The sequence below is a fragment of the Lycium ferocissimum genome, unplaced genomic scaffold, assembly GCF_029784015.1.
Source record: "Lycium ferocissimum isolate CSIRO_LF1 unplaced genomic scaffold, AGI_CSIRO_Lferr_CH_V1 ctg3737, whole genome shotgun sequence".
Taxonomy (NCBI): Eukaryota; Viridiplantae; Streptophyta; class Magnoliopsida; order Solanales; family Solanaceae; genus Lycium; species Lycium ferocissimum.
Window position 1 is genome coordinate 53,465 of NW_026725476.1, and position 15,948 is coordinate 69,412.

Here is a 15,948-nt window from a genome sequence, read left to right on the forward strand (position 1 = left end):
AATTATTTTTAGCATACAGGACAAGTAAAAATAAATGGAGGGAGTTTAATTTTAAATATAATTTTGCTAATTTACTCATTGTTAAAATTTACATTTCTTCTATGTTTGATTTACGTTAATTATAGAATATTTACTTTATTACGTTAATTATAGAATATTTACTTTATTTTTAGTCTAGGAATATTCTAGAATATTTATTTTCCTTCTAAGTCTAGGATCTACATTAATTACATAATATTTAGCTTAGTATTTATAAGGAAAATAACATATTTTATTTTATTTTATTTCTTTTAGTTCTCTATAAATAGTGATGTAGCCTCTTATTTTTAAGTGAAAAGGGTCAAAAATGTCCCTCTACTTTAGAAAAAGGGCTAAAAATATCCTCCATTACAAATTTGGGTATAAACTACCCCTCCCGTCATGAAAGTTTTCAAATATACCCCTGTCTTAACGGAAATCCCCAACATAACCCGATTTCATTTTTAAAGCTGCTCTATTTAAATCCGACCCAACTAAACAAAAAACTCATATGGGTTACCCGCTCCTGTGCCTAGTGGCTCCAGATGTAATACTCGGCAACAAGTTGGTCGCATATGATTTTTTTATGTAGTAGCGGGTTCAAAAATGAAATCGGATTATGTTGGGGGTTTTGAAAACTTTCATGATGAGAGGGGTATTTCTGACCCAAATTTATAATGAAGGATATTTTTAGCCCTTTTCCCAAAGTAGAGGAACATTTTGACCCTTTTCCCTAATTTTAACGTAAGAATCAATACAACAAGTTTATTCTTTCTCTCTTCGATTTTCTCTCTAGTTTTTTCCATTCCACAACACTCGTTAATAGCTGGTAGGGATATCATTTTCTCCATTTTTTAATTTACTCCTATGCTCTTACTATATTCTGTTGACACATTGAAAACAAGAAACTTTTTGTTATTTTATAAAATAAAAACTCAAATGCACCTCCTCTCCTCTTCTTTATCGTTTCTCTCAAAGCTTACGTTCTCCTTATCTCTCTCTCTCTCTCGTGCATAAATCACGATAATTGAATTACCGAATCGAATCAGGATTTACCGTATCGAACAAAGTGGTATATTGTATATATTCTACTTTCAATTATCGATTACTGAAATCGAACTTTAAAAATACCGAATCAAATATCTAACGCTCACCCTAGTTATTTATTACTCCTATCTAACTTGAGCTTTCATACATGTTAGTGATCCAAGACCAAAAAGCTTGATATGTTTTTTTATTAATTTATTACATGAAATTACTAGGCTAGCAGTCTGCTTATTTTTTAAGTTTTTTATTTCTTACTATTTTCTGCCAACACATTAATAATAAGGAATTTTTTTTTTTTAAAAGATGACATACATTCAAGAGAGAAAAATTTATTCTATTTTCTATAATCGAAGCGCAAATCTAGACTAATCTACCAATGATAAGGATATGTTTTGGATCAAAGTTAAAATAAGAGCAATTTTTGTATATGGTAAAAATCGGATTAATGTTAGGCCGGTGAGACCGGGAATCAAGGGAAGGAAGAAACAAGCACGAGCGCTCAGACCGGGGGTATTGCATCAGAAGAAATCGGAGGAAAACCGTAAGGTCCGATTTATCCGGGGCAAACTCCTCATCACAGCCAGTCCGGTTTCTCCATGGCCGAGTTGATCGTGGCCGTTAGTCCGGTTTCTCCATGGCCGAGTTGATCGTGGCCGTTAGTTCGGTTGATCAGTCATTCAATTGCCACGTGTCAAGACTGTTCTGCCACATAATGCTGCCAATCGTACGGGTGTCAGACCGTACGACCCAACCTTATCCTTTTAGGGTTTTTCTTTATTCTAAAGGGGCTTTATGTTGTAAAAAAGCCCCATAGGGAAAAACTATAAATAGGGGAACTTCCCTACTTTTAAGGGTTAGCTTTTTCAGATCTAGAATATTGTAACAGAATTTATATTGAAGCACTCTCTCTCTCTCTCTCTTTCTAATTTTGGTCCGGATTTGTAGTGTTCTTTGGCTCAATTCATCCATCCGATACGATAATAGTATCATAATATATACATATATTTAGCTTGAATCCATAATATCAACATATTCATCCAAGTTATCAGCTTATATATATTTATATATATATAAGTCACTGTAAACGAATCCGCATATACATTCCCCAAAAAATCAAAATAGATTAAAGTGTCCACATATCCTATACCTCACTTACAAATTCAACTTATTACCTAATTTCGGGGTAAACAGTTTGGCGCCTACTGTGGGGCTAGGATAATAGTGGTCTTTGATCTCGGTTTCCATCGCTCACCCATTAAGATTTTTTCAATCTTTTGTTCGTCTCTGTGAAAACGGACCAAATGGCAAGCAGTGGACAACTGTCACGTCAACAACAACGAGATTGTGGCCGAAAACGAGTGGGCTACGGGGATTACCTACGAACCCGTCGACCCAAACACCGTCGATTCGAAGGAGGGCCTCAACCGGCAAAACACCGTGAACCGGAGAATGCCGCCCGCCCGGCCACCGATCCCGAATACTCACAATTCAATTACTTTGTCCGGCACAAGGCCGAAAGTGCCAAATACCCTGGATGATATTAACTTACGTCTAATCTTTGAAATGTTGCAGGAACAGAGAGCAGCTATTGTCAAAAAAGGAGTCGCAATAGCCCAGTTGCAAAGCAAAAATGATGAAACGTCTCCAGAGAAGAGGAAAGGTGATGCCGAACCCAGAAGGGACGAAGCACGGATGGTTGAGAGCAATGGGTCCGGAGCTAGTTCGTCCACCGAATCGAGAATGCTCGAAACATTGGCGAAGCGGGTAGACTCAACCGAGAAGAGGGTGAAAACATATAACTCTCGGGTGGACCAGACCCGGGGGCTCCCCCCATTCTGAAAGGACCGGATTCGAAGAGGTACATTCAGAGGCCTTTTCCTTCGAGTGCGGCTCCGAAATTGATTCCAAAGAGGTTCAAAATGCCGAATATCCAGAAATATGATGGCACAACGGACCCTCAGGAACACGTGACTTTATACACCTGTGCTATAAAAGGCAATGATGTTGAAGAGGATGAGATTGAATCTGTGTTATTGAAAAAGTTTGGAGAAACTCTGTCAAAGGGAGCATTGACTGTACGACCATCCGTACTGGGACATTCAATCACTTCTTTCGAAATGCTCGCGAATGCGTTCATAAAAGCTCATGCCGGTGCCAAAAAGGTGCAGGCCCGTAAGGCAAATATTTTTTGGATAGCCCAAAGGGATGATGAGTTATTGCGTGAATTTGTTAACCGGTTCCAAAGCAAACGGATGGAGCTCCCTCCGGTTCCGGAGGAATGGGCTGCACAAGCTTTTACCAAAGGACTCAATCCTCGGAGTTCGACGGCCTCGTTCAAACTAAAGGAAAACTTGCTGGAATATGAGGCTGTGACCTGGGCAGATGTCCATAACAGATACGAATCGAAGATTCGGGTGGAGGATGACCAATTCGAACGTCCCCGGGGGCCCGTAAATATGAACAAAAGCTCTGAGAGATCGAGGAAAAATTACGATCCGGAGTCAAGACCATCGAGGGAAAGATATCGGCCATATTCTCATTCAGAAAAGCCAAGCTTCAGGTCAGAAAAATCGAGGATTGGTCCCGGTCAATTCTCCAGCCGCGAGGACAAATGAACCGAGCAGCCATCGAATAGTCGAGGTCTGTTATTTATAAGTGATGCCGGAAGCTCGGCTACCAACAGAGACCCGCCAAGGATATCGAAATATAACTTCAGTGTCAATACCTCGGATCTCGTCTCGGCCATAGATCGAATCGCAGAAGCAAGGTGGCCGAGACCATTGAGATCAGATCCTGATCAGTGGGATCCGAAACGATGATGTGAATACCACGGAACTCGGGCACAGGCGAAGAGCGTCGCCAATTAAGAGAGGAGGGTGGCCGTTTCGAAAAAATGGTCACCTTCGCGAATTCCTGAGTGAGAGGGCTAAAGGCCACTATAAGGAAAGGGAGTCAAACAAACGAGTTGAACTGGTAGAACCTCAGCATATAATCAACATGATAATCGGGAGTACTGATGCTCTGAGGTAGGTCGGTGATGAACGGACAAAGGTTTTCATTGTTCGTGAGGAGCGCATTTGGGGATTACGTACCCGAGGGTTCCATCACTTTCAGCAATGAGGATCGAAGGCATCATTCAACCTCACAATGATGCGTTGGTAATTTCTATTCTTATTTTTATATCACAAGTTAAACGTATTTTGATTGATCCAGGTAGCTCGGCCAACATCATCCAGTGGAGAGTGGTTGAACAGCTAAGGCTACTCGACCAGATCGTACCGGTAGCCCGAGTGCTCAGCGAGTTTAATATGGCGAGTGAAACCACGAGGGGTGAGATTTCTTTCTTGGCCAACATTGACGGCACTATTTGTTGTAAAACGGTGTTCTATGTACTTGGGGATAAGTATAATATCATTGCTTTGGGTAGACCATGGAAACATAGCATGAGAGCCGTGTCATCGACGTTACATCAGCTGCTGAAATTCCCGACCCCGGAGGAGATAAAAACCATCCGGGGAGAACAACCCGCCGCAAAAGAGATGTTCGCGGTCGAGGAAGCGTCGCCTCTTCCCAAAAAACCGGATCAAAAGGAAGAAGAGTCAACCGGGGGAAAGGACCCCAAATAGCAACTACCGTGCACGAGTTCGACAACGGAGCAGAAGGGGTTGGACCCGGGGCATGAAGAGGATGATTTCGGTATACCCAGATCGTTCGTATTGCCGGATGACTCGGATGCAACCAAATCTACAGTAGAGGAGTTGGAGCAACTCATTTTTTATTGAATATCAACTGGATAGAAAGGTATACCTGGGCACGGGGTTAACCTCGGAGCTCAGGAACAAGTTAATTAAATTCCTTCAAGCTAATGCCGATTGTTTCGCATGGTCGCATATAGACATGATGGTGTGCCACCGAAGTAACAACTCACAAGCTCACCAACGGAGATTTCCCGGTGAAGCCGCTCGGTCGAGGCCCATGGCAGAACCGAAGCACGCTTTCGTAAAGGATGAGGTAACAAAGCTTTTGAAAATAGGCTCTATTCGGGAGGTAAAATACCCGGATTGGCTGGCTAACGTTTTGGTGGTGCCGAAAAAAGGTAATAAATTTCGAATGTGCGTTGATTATAAGGACCTAAACAAAGCATGCCCGAAGGACTCATTTCCGATGCCTCACATCGATAGAATGATCGATACGACGGCCGAGCATGAGATGTTAAGTTTTCTCGATGCTTACTCCGGGTATAACCAAATCCGGGATGCCCGAGGATCAAGAGAAAACATCCTTTATTACCCGATATGGGACTTATCACTAATGTCATGCCTTTCGGATTAAAAAATATCGATGCAACTTACCAACGCCTAGTTAATGGGATGTTCGAAGAACAGATAGGAAAAACAATGGAAGTTTATATTGATGATATGGTTGTCAAGTCCCTGGAAATAGAGGACCATTTAAAACATTTGCAAGAAGCCTTCAATGTGCTCGGAAAATACAACATGAAGCTTAACCCAAAGAAATGCGCCTTCGGTGTCCGGTCGGGCAAGTTCCTGGGTTTCATGGTGTCTAACCGGGGGATTGAAATCAACCCGGACAAGATCAAAGCAATCGAGGATATCGAGGTAGTAAATAACGTCAAAGGAGTGCAGAGGCTTACCGGAAGGATAGCGGCGGCGAAGTCGGTTCATATCGAGATCTTCGGACAAGAGTCACCGTTTCTTCTCCTTATTAAGGAAGAAGAATGACTTCACTCCGGACACCGGAATGCCAAAAAGCCTTACAAGAATTGAAAGATTACTTGTCTAGCCCGCCTGTGCACACACCGAAAGCGGACGAGTAGTTTTTCTACCTCGCCGTGTCCGAGGTAACAGTAAGTGGTGTTTTGGTCCGAGAAGAATCGTGCATGCAATTCCCCATATATTCTCGTGGAGTAGAACTTTGGGGGATGCGGAGACCCGTTATCCCTATCTTGAAAAGTTGGCATTGGCACTGGTAAGTGCTTCTAGAAAGCTCAAGCCTTACTTTCAATGCCACCCGATATGTGTAGTGACTACTTATCCTCTAAAGAACATCATGCATAAACCGGAATTATCGGGTAGACTAACTAAATGGGCTGTAGAGATTAGCGGATATGATATCGAATACAAGCCTCGGACGGCCATCAAGTCCCAGATCTTAGCCGACTTTGTGGCAGACTTCACCCCGGCTATGGTCCCCGAGGTTGAGAAAGAACTTCTGCTAACCTCGGGAAAAGCTTCGGGTATTTGGTCGCTACACACGGACGGGGCCTCGAACCTTAAGTGGTTTCGGGCTAGGAATCGTTCTTAGAACCCCCTCGGAGATGCGGTTCGGCAATACATTAGAACTGTTAAATTGACTAACAATGAAGCCGAGTACGAGGCTATGATTGCAGGTTTGGAATTAGCTTGGAGTATGGGGGCCGAAATAATTGAAGCAAAATGCGACTCTCTATTGGTCGTTAACCAGGTGAATGGCGTCTTCGAGGTTAAAGACGAACGGATGCGAGGTATCCGGAAAAATCCAAGTGATACTTCGCCGGTTTAAAGAATAGACCACGCAAAGACGTACTTTGTCACACCCCGATCTTACTAGGGTGTGATGGGCACCCGACCCCATATTCGGAGCCGAGCGAACCCGCTGACTCTTATTGCACGTATGAACTACACCGTTTTTTTTTTTTTTTGACTAGCATTAACATAAATAGCACAATTATGAACATAGGCTAAAAAGCTTTGCGATCATACTATACAGCGACGGGGATAATCAGGAGTACAAATAGTTACTGTACATATCTGTCTACGAGCCTCTAAACATTGTACACATATACATAAGAAGGGCCGAGTGCTGTCGTGCCCGAATATATATATACACAAAATAGTACCAAAGAAGTGAGGCTCGGAACAACCGAGCGCTCGCTAAATCGCGCGGCGAGGCTTCTAGGAACCAAAACCGTCGTCTCGCCGACTCGCGCGGCATGAAACGCGCCGTCCACAAGCGGACGTCGTACGAATAATGTACCGAGTATGTAAGGCATAAGTGATAACGTAGTAACTGAATATAGAGTACGAATAATAACAGAATAGATATACAGAGCTCATCCTGGTGCAGAAATAACCTGTACATATGTATGCCCTGTAGGCAGATACCCTGCAAGCTTAGCCCATTTCTCAGAACACGGTGTCCCGTATCCCCGTATACAGAAAACAGTACATTTCAGTAAACGGTATCTCTTACTTACATTCACAGACGCCGAATACATCGGCTCTCCCCACCCCTCCCCAACGTTGTCCCAACACCACATGTCATATATATCATACATCGCATATACGGACGCCGCGTACGGCTCTCCCATATCCCGCGTCCGGCATCCCGCGTCCGGGATGGAATCCCCGAATCGGTGGTGAATAAACGATTGTTCTTCCCTTTTCCCCATGTACATTTACATATACTATACATATACATATACATATACATATCCATGCACATATACGTGTATCATAAGGCGAGGTTACCAATGAAAAGTGTCATTATGAGAAAAACATCAAATAGGGTCATAAGGTATAGTTTCATCTACTTAGAACCTCTATAGCAGTCATTCCCTATAATAGAGTTGAGATATCAACAAAAAAATCGTTTAACACTTCCATATTTTCATTTTTATAGCAGGACATATCGTCAACATATCTATCGTAGGCATTTTCTCATTTTCGACTCCATCGTTATCATTATAAGATCATATTCTTCACCTTAGTCAAGGAATCATCTTTGTCGTACTTATCACGGACGTATGTTCTTTCTTAGCATTATCGTCATCACGGTCATCGTAGACATTTTGACATTAGGATAGTGTTGTACCTATCGTTTGATAATCGGGACGAGGATCAAAAGTTTCCTTAGGATTCTACTCCAAAACAAGTCAAACGAAGCGATAGGGAAAATCCGGGAACAATGGGCCCACCTCGGCCGAATGAGATAGCGTACATAATTTACATATGTTACGTGTCATGACGTTACTTATGAGGATCTGAAAGTATTCGGGTCCTCTTTATGCAAGTTCTAGAGACTTGGGAAGGTTTTTCAACATTTTGCACATGTTCTAGTTCAATTCCACTGAATGAAAAAGGGGAAACTTAGGGTGCGGATTCCGGAGAATAGGGTTGTCCCCGAGGCTCGTATCCGACTTGGTACGTCTAAGACATGCCATAGAAAGAAGGGTGAAGCCTTACATACCTCTTTTCGCTCCTTATGCCACTCCAAATTCAAGTCGCAAATCCGCCAGAATCTACAAATTGGTCATGTTTACCAAACATGATTAGTGCCTTTAGAATTGAATTCTTAAAATAATACTTGGCTACCGACATTTCGGCAGCACCTCCCCTGTAAATACTCCATTCCACCAAGTTCAACTTGGCCAATTTTCAATCAACAACAATCCGGGAATTCAACCCGGCCAAACTAACAACATAATATCAACAACCATACTAGCAATTTCCATATTCAACCCAAGTTACATTATAACAACTCAATCAATATACTACTTACTTCAAAACCTTCCAACTCCAATAAGAACATTATAATTCATATGTCAACAACACCATACTAACAACATTATCTTTCATACATACAAGAACATAATATTCAATTTAAATACTTCAATCACAAGTCTCCAACTTCTACAACTTCACAAGATTATTATGCATTCATTAGCAACATAGTATCCACAACAACAACAACCAAAACACTAAATAAAATTGGCAATCTTCTTTCATCATTCAACACATATACACGGCTACACATACAATATACCACACGGCCACCATCATGTATTCACAACTACAACCTCTCCAAAATCATTCAACTTCCCTTATCAACATAACATTCACAACAATAACAACCAAATACTAGATACAATAATTTAAAACATGATTTCCTACACATACCTAGGTACACACGGCCACACCCTCACACTCTTATTCTCCATAAATTTCACTCATTTTACACACTACAACATGCACCAATACACAACATGGAATTAACTCAATCTTCCATACATCACAACATACCACACACACACACTCACGGCTTGGCCATGCAAGTCACGGCTACATACACACACCTCCATAGCACATGAATTTCATCCATCTTTATACTCCACAACACACTTAAGCATTCATAATATACAAGAAAAAGTGCAAATCTTACCTCTTTACTTTGAATCTTCACTTGGCTACAATTGCAAACTTGTCAAGATTTGTGCTTCCCTTGCTCCAAAGAACTCTTCACTATGTTAAGAACCTTTCAAGGAATTGTTTGGCTAGGAGAAACAAGTTGAAACTCTTCTCTTTTCTCTTTTTTTTTTCGGTTTTTCTCAAAGTGGCCGAATGGCCTTGGAGAAGTTTCTCCTTCTTTCTTGCTCTTTAATTTCTCTTGAATTCTCTAGAAAATTATGAGAAAAGATGACCATTAAGTCATCTTTTAAACTCATGTCTTAATTCTCATATGGGCTTGGCCCATTAAGAAGGAGTTGGACGGCCAACATGGCCCAATCCAACACAAGCCCACTTTTTTTTCATGCAATTCATGAAAAATTATTTTCCAAATTCCAAATTTTACCCTTCGTCTTCCTCCATAATTCCACGAAACGTATTGCGAATTTTCCTTTATGCCCTTGACCTTTCTTAATAATTCCGCTTCTAAATGCTTCATAAGCCACTCATATGCTTAACAAAATAAAAATAGGGCCTTGCTTGTCGTCCTCCCGCAATTGTCTTGAATTATCCGATTGCACAAAATGCGGGATATAACATCCTCCCCCCCTTTAGAACATTCGTCCTCGAATGTTAAGCGGCCTCATAGTGTATTATGACACTTTGGGAGGTCTCCTCCATAGATGCCTCACATGTCGCTTAACATATCCATTTTGGAAGCTTAAGTTACTTGTAGGCCGTGAGTCAATTAGTTTCGCTCTAAACGCTGGCCCTGAGTTAATAAGTCCTCCTTATTGAAACTTGAATTGTCCTAGTCCATTTTAGGTCTAACATGTCCGTCTCCCCTTTATGCTAGTCTAGTCCGTCTCCGTCTACATGACTTTTATAGGGTTCTAACCACTCCACACACTCTAATTTACATTGGGCTACCTAATTTCACATTCGCCTCTTGTTCCCCCGTTTATGACATTTTCAGCATATTTCCCAGGGGGTCACCCATCGTGAAATTGCTCTCACCCTAGCACGCTTAACCTTGAAACTCTAATGCATTTCAGCGTTTTAGCATTAGTATTTTCGCCTCCACTCCCTCGCACTGCTTATTTCACATAATACGGAACGAGTCGGGGTCTTAGCAGTTTTTGAAACGCCCGCGTAACACATCTTTTCTTTTATGTACAGTTCTAACCTCCGCAATCTCTAGTATTCGCCTTTTTACCTGTGCGTATGGCTACTTTTCGTCCTAATTCCCGAATTCTTAATATGGTCAGCAATACAAAAGACAGCGTAGGATAAGATAGAATCCGAATTAATTAACACGCATATCATAGAAGGTGCCGAAACAGTACCTGTGGCCGTGTCTGCGGAAGGCTCAGGGTCCTGTCGTCCTGTCAATGCATATAAGCGGTGTGGAGGACCGGCTGAACTAGGTGCCCCTCCTCTACCTCGGCCGTGGCCCGCTGGGGCCTGGGAAGTCTGTCCACTAGAGCGCACGGTCGACGATGAACCAACCGTCGATCCATTTCGGGCCGAGTCCGAGTTTGGCCTCTTTCATCCTTTAGTGGGCGATCACGCACTAAATGGTCGGTTCGACCGCAGCAAAACAACCACCTGTTTAGTGTAACACGCCGAGTGTGGCTTGCCACACCGAGCACATCGTGGTGGGGGCGACCCCGTCCTACTAAAATCGGCCCATGCGGGATCCCGGCTTTGGCACTCGATCCGGTCCCGAATAAGTGGGATGATCAAACCTTCTATTCGCGGTTCGAGGAGGTGCACCGGCCACCGATTGGCCCGAATATCCGAATCTTCGTGCCCCCGCCCTCCTCTGTATTCGCTTCTCGCCCCGGAAGATCTGCCCCTTTTCCTGGAACCCCTGTCCGGGTGGCGCTCCTCTCCCCGCAACTGATATTGCTCCTCCAGGTTTTGGGCATGGGCCTGTATGCGAGCAATAGTCATCCCATCCTGGAGTGAGGCACAAGCACTCTTAATTATATGCGGCCCCAACCCACTCACAAATCGATACACATGATCCCCATATCGCTATCATGGTCGGGGCATACCACGGCTAATGAGTTAAATCGAAGGCTATATTCCCTGACGCTCATATTTCCCTGTTTAAGGTTTAGGAACATTTCAGCTCGAGCTCGTCGAACTTCCGGCGGTAGGAAGTGCCGTAGAAATGCCTCAGTAAATTCCTGCCAAACCGGGGGAGGGGCATTTGCTCCCCTCGAGGATATCCAATCGTTATACCACGGAGATCGGCTACATCCCGCAACCTCGTACGATGGGGACCGACTCTGTATCTGAAGCATGTATTATTCTCAGTGTCCTTAACATCTCATCTACGAAATTCTGCGGGTCTTCCTCTGGTTTCGATCCATAAAACTCCGGAGGTTTTAGGGCAATAAAATCACGGGCCCTAGCACTCACTGCCCTGTCTCCCGGGTCCGTATCTTGCCGCTGAGCCTGTGCGGCAACTAACTGGGTCAATAACTGGATGGCCTGCGCCATCCGCCGGCCCGAGCCGCCGGCGGTGGAACCGGGGGTGCGGGGGGCCGGAGCCGGAACTCTTTCCGCCCGCCGGGTACAGGGGGAGCATGAAAAGCCTGAGAAGGAGCCTCGTTATGAGACTCGCCTTCTTCTAATTCCGCTGGTGGCTCCCGTTCAATTCTTTTCTCGGCCACCGCCTTGCCCTTCGGGGCCGCTGTAGCTTTCCTCTTTACCGGCATTACTGAAACCATAGCACAGGATTAGAAAAAGAACATGGAAACCTGGTAACATAGCTCTATCGCACGATCCAGAATACAAAGAAGGTCATATTTCCTAAATGCCCTGTAGCCTCCTGTTTATAAGTGTGGCGCGCTACACACCCATAAACAGGACTCTACTGGACACGGCTCGTAGACAAACCCCTAGGACCGCCCTCGCTCTGATACCACTTTGTCACACCCCGATCTTACTAGGGTGTGATGGGCACCCGACCCCATATTCGGAGCCGAGCGAACCCGCTGACTCTTATTGCACGTATGAACTACACCGTTTTTTTTTTTTTTTTTTTTTTTTTTTTGACTAGCATTAACATAAATAGCACAATTATGAACATAGGCTAATAAGCTTTGCGATCATACTATACGGCGACGGGGATAATCGGAGTACAAATAGTTACTGTACATATCTGTCTACGAGCCTCTAAACATTGTACACATATACATAAGAAGGGCCGAGTGTTGTCGTGCCCGAATATATATATACACAAAATAGTACCAAAGAAGTGAGGCTCCGAACAACCCGGAGCGCTGCTAAATGCTGCTGGTGAGGCTTCTAGGAACCAAAACCGTCTCGTCCGCCGACTCGCGGCATGAAACGCGGCGTCCACAAGAAGGACGTCGCGCACGAATAATGTACCGAGTATGTAAGGCATAATGATAACGTAGTAACCGAATATAGGTACGAATAATAACGAGAATAGATATACGAGCTTATCCCGGTGTAAAAGTAACCGTACATATGTATGCCCCGTAGGCAAATACCATGCAAGCTTAGCCCATTTCTCGAACACGGTGTCCCGTATCCCCGTATACGTAAAAACAAGACATTTCGCAAACGGTATCTCTTACTTACATTCCACGCCGAATACATCGGCTCTCCCACCCCCTCCCCAACGGTTGTCCCAACACCACATGTCATATATATCATACATCGCATATACAGACGCCGCGTACGGCTCTCCCATATCCCGCGTCCGGGCATCCCGCGTCCGGGATGGAATCCAGCTGAATCAGGTGGAAATAAACAGTTGCCCTTCCCCTTTTCCCCATGTACATTTACATATACCTATACATATACATATACATATACATATCCATGCACATATACGTGTATCATAAGGCGAGGTTACCAATGAAAAGTGTCATTATGAGAAAAACATCAAATAGGGTCATAAGGTATAGTTTCATCTACTTAGAACCTTTATAGTTTCATTCCCTATAATAGAGTTGAGATATCAAAAAAAAAATCGTTTAACACTTCCATATTTTCATTTTTATAGCAGAACATATCGTCAACATATCTATCGTAGGCATTTTCTCATTTTCGACTCCATCGTTATCATTATAAGATCATATTCTTCACCTTAGTCAAGGAATCATCTTTGTCGTACTTATCATGGACGTATGTTCTTTCTTAGCATTATCGTTATCACGGTCATCGTAGACATTTTGACATTAGGATAGTGTTGTACCTATCGTTTGATAATCGGGACGAGGATCAAAAGTTTCCTTAGGATTCTACTCCAAAACAAGTCAAACGAAGCGATAGGGAAAATCCGGGAACAATGGGCCCACCTCGGGCCGAATGAGATAGCGTACATAATTTACATATGTTATGTGTCATGACGTTACTTATGAGGATCTTAAAGTATTCGGGTCCTCTTTATGCAAGTTCTAGAGACTTGGGAAGGTTTTTTAACATTTTGCACATGTTCTAGTTCAATTCCACCGAATGAAAAAGGGAAACTTAGTGGTGCGGATTCCGGAGAATAGGGTTGTCCCCGAGGCTCGTATCCGACTTGGTACGTCTAAGACATGCCATAGAAAGAAGGGTGAAGCCTTGCATACCTCTTTTCGCTCCTTATGCCACTCCAAATTCACGTCGCAATCTTGTCAAAATCTGCAAATTGGTCATGTTTACCAAACATGATTAGTGCCTTTAGAATTGAATTCTTAAAATAATACTTGGCTACCGACATTTCGGCAGCACCTCCCCGTAAATACTCCATTCCACCAAGTTCAACTTGGCCAATTTTCAATCAACAACAATCCGGGAATTCAACCCGGCCAAACTAACAACATAATATCAACAACCATACTAGCAATTTCCATATTCAACCCAAGTTACATTATAACAACTCAATCAATATACTACTTCCTTCAAAACCTTCCAACTCCAATAAGAACATTATAATTCATATGTCAACAACACCATACTAACAACATTATCTTTCATACATACAAGAACATAATATTCAATTTAAATACTTCAATCACAAGTCTCCAACTTCTACAACTTCACAAGATTATTATGCATTCATTAGCAACATAGTATCCACAACACAACAACCAAAACACTAAATAAAATTGGCTCATCTTCTTTCATCATTCAACACATATACACACATATACACATACAATATACCACACGGCCACACACACACAACTACAACTCAAAATCATTCAACTTCCATTATCAACATAACATTCACAACAATAACAACCAAATACTAGATACAATAATTTAAAACATGATTTCCTACACATACCTAACACATGGCCACACCCTCACACTCTTATTCTCCATAAATTTCACTCATTTTACACACTACAACATGCACCAATACACAACATGGAATTAACTCAATCTTCCATACATCACAACACACACACACACATACATAATGCAAGTCACCCATACACACACCTCCATAGCACATGAATTTCATCCATCTTTATACTCCACAACACACTTAAGCATTCATAATATACAAGACTTCAAATCTTACCTCTAGCTTGAATCTTCACTTGCTACAATTGCAAACTTGTCAAGATTTGTGCTTCCCTTGCTCCAAAGAACTCTTCACTATGTTAAGAACCTTTCAAGGAATTGTTTGGATTAGGAAAACAATTTTTTCTCTCTTTCTTTTTTTTTTTCGGTTTTTTCTCAAAGTGGCCGAATGGCCTGAGAAGTTTCTCCTTCTTTCTTGCTCTTAATTTCTCTTGAATTCTCTAGAAAATTATTTAGAAAAGATGACCATTAAGTCATCTTTTAAACTCATGTCTTAATTCTCATATGGGCTTGGCCCATCAAGTAAGGTGGACGGCCAACATGGCCCAATCCAACACAAGCCCACTTTTTTTCATCCAATTCATGAAAAATTATTTTCCAAATTCCAAATTTACCCTTCGTCTTCCTCCATAATTCCACGAAACGTATTGCGAATTTTCCTTTATGCCCTTGACCTTTCTTAATAATTCCGCTTCTAAATGACATAAGCCACTATGCTTAAAAAAATAAAAATAGGTGCCTTTATTGTCGTCTCCCGCAATTGTCTTACACATATCGATTACAAAATGCGGGATATAAGATGCATCATCACATTTATGGCATTGGCTAATTTAGGATCTTCTACCAAGGGGAAGAAATCAACCCTGGATCGTGGTTCACTTGATGAATTCCCACGATAGAAAACGGGAATAAATAAACACAATGGGTTTAATAGGATTGGCGCAACAAATACATCGACTACTTGTAAGATGGAAAGCTCTCGAGTGACCCAAAAGAATAACGGTCACTAAGGACAAAAGCTTCTGGTCAATGTATCGACGGTCTTTCTTCGACCCCTAGCCAAGTGTTTGGGTCCGGAGAAATCGAGTATGTGATGAGAGAAGTACGCGAGGGGCCTCGCGCAATCACTCCCGTCTTTGACAAATAGCTCTAGTCCGAAAAAAATTATCGTAACACACTACCGGAACCGGATGGAGGAAAATTCGAAAAATTTTGTCCGAAAATGTGACGGTGTCAAAGACATGCCTCGATGATTCATCGAGTCGGAGTTCTTTAGCTCGGTGATATCCACCTTGGTCATTAGGGGGGATGGACATTG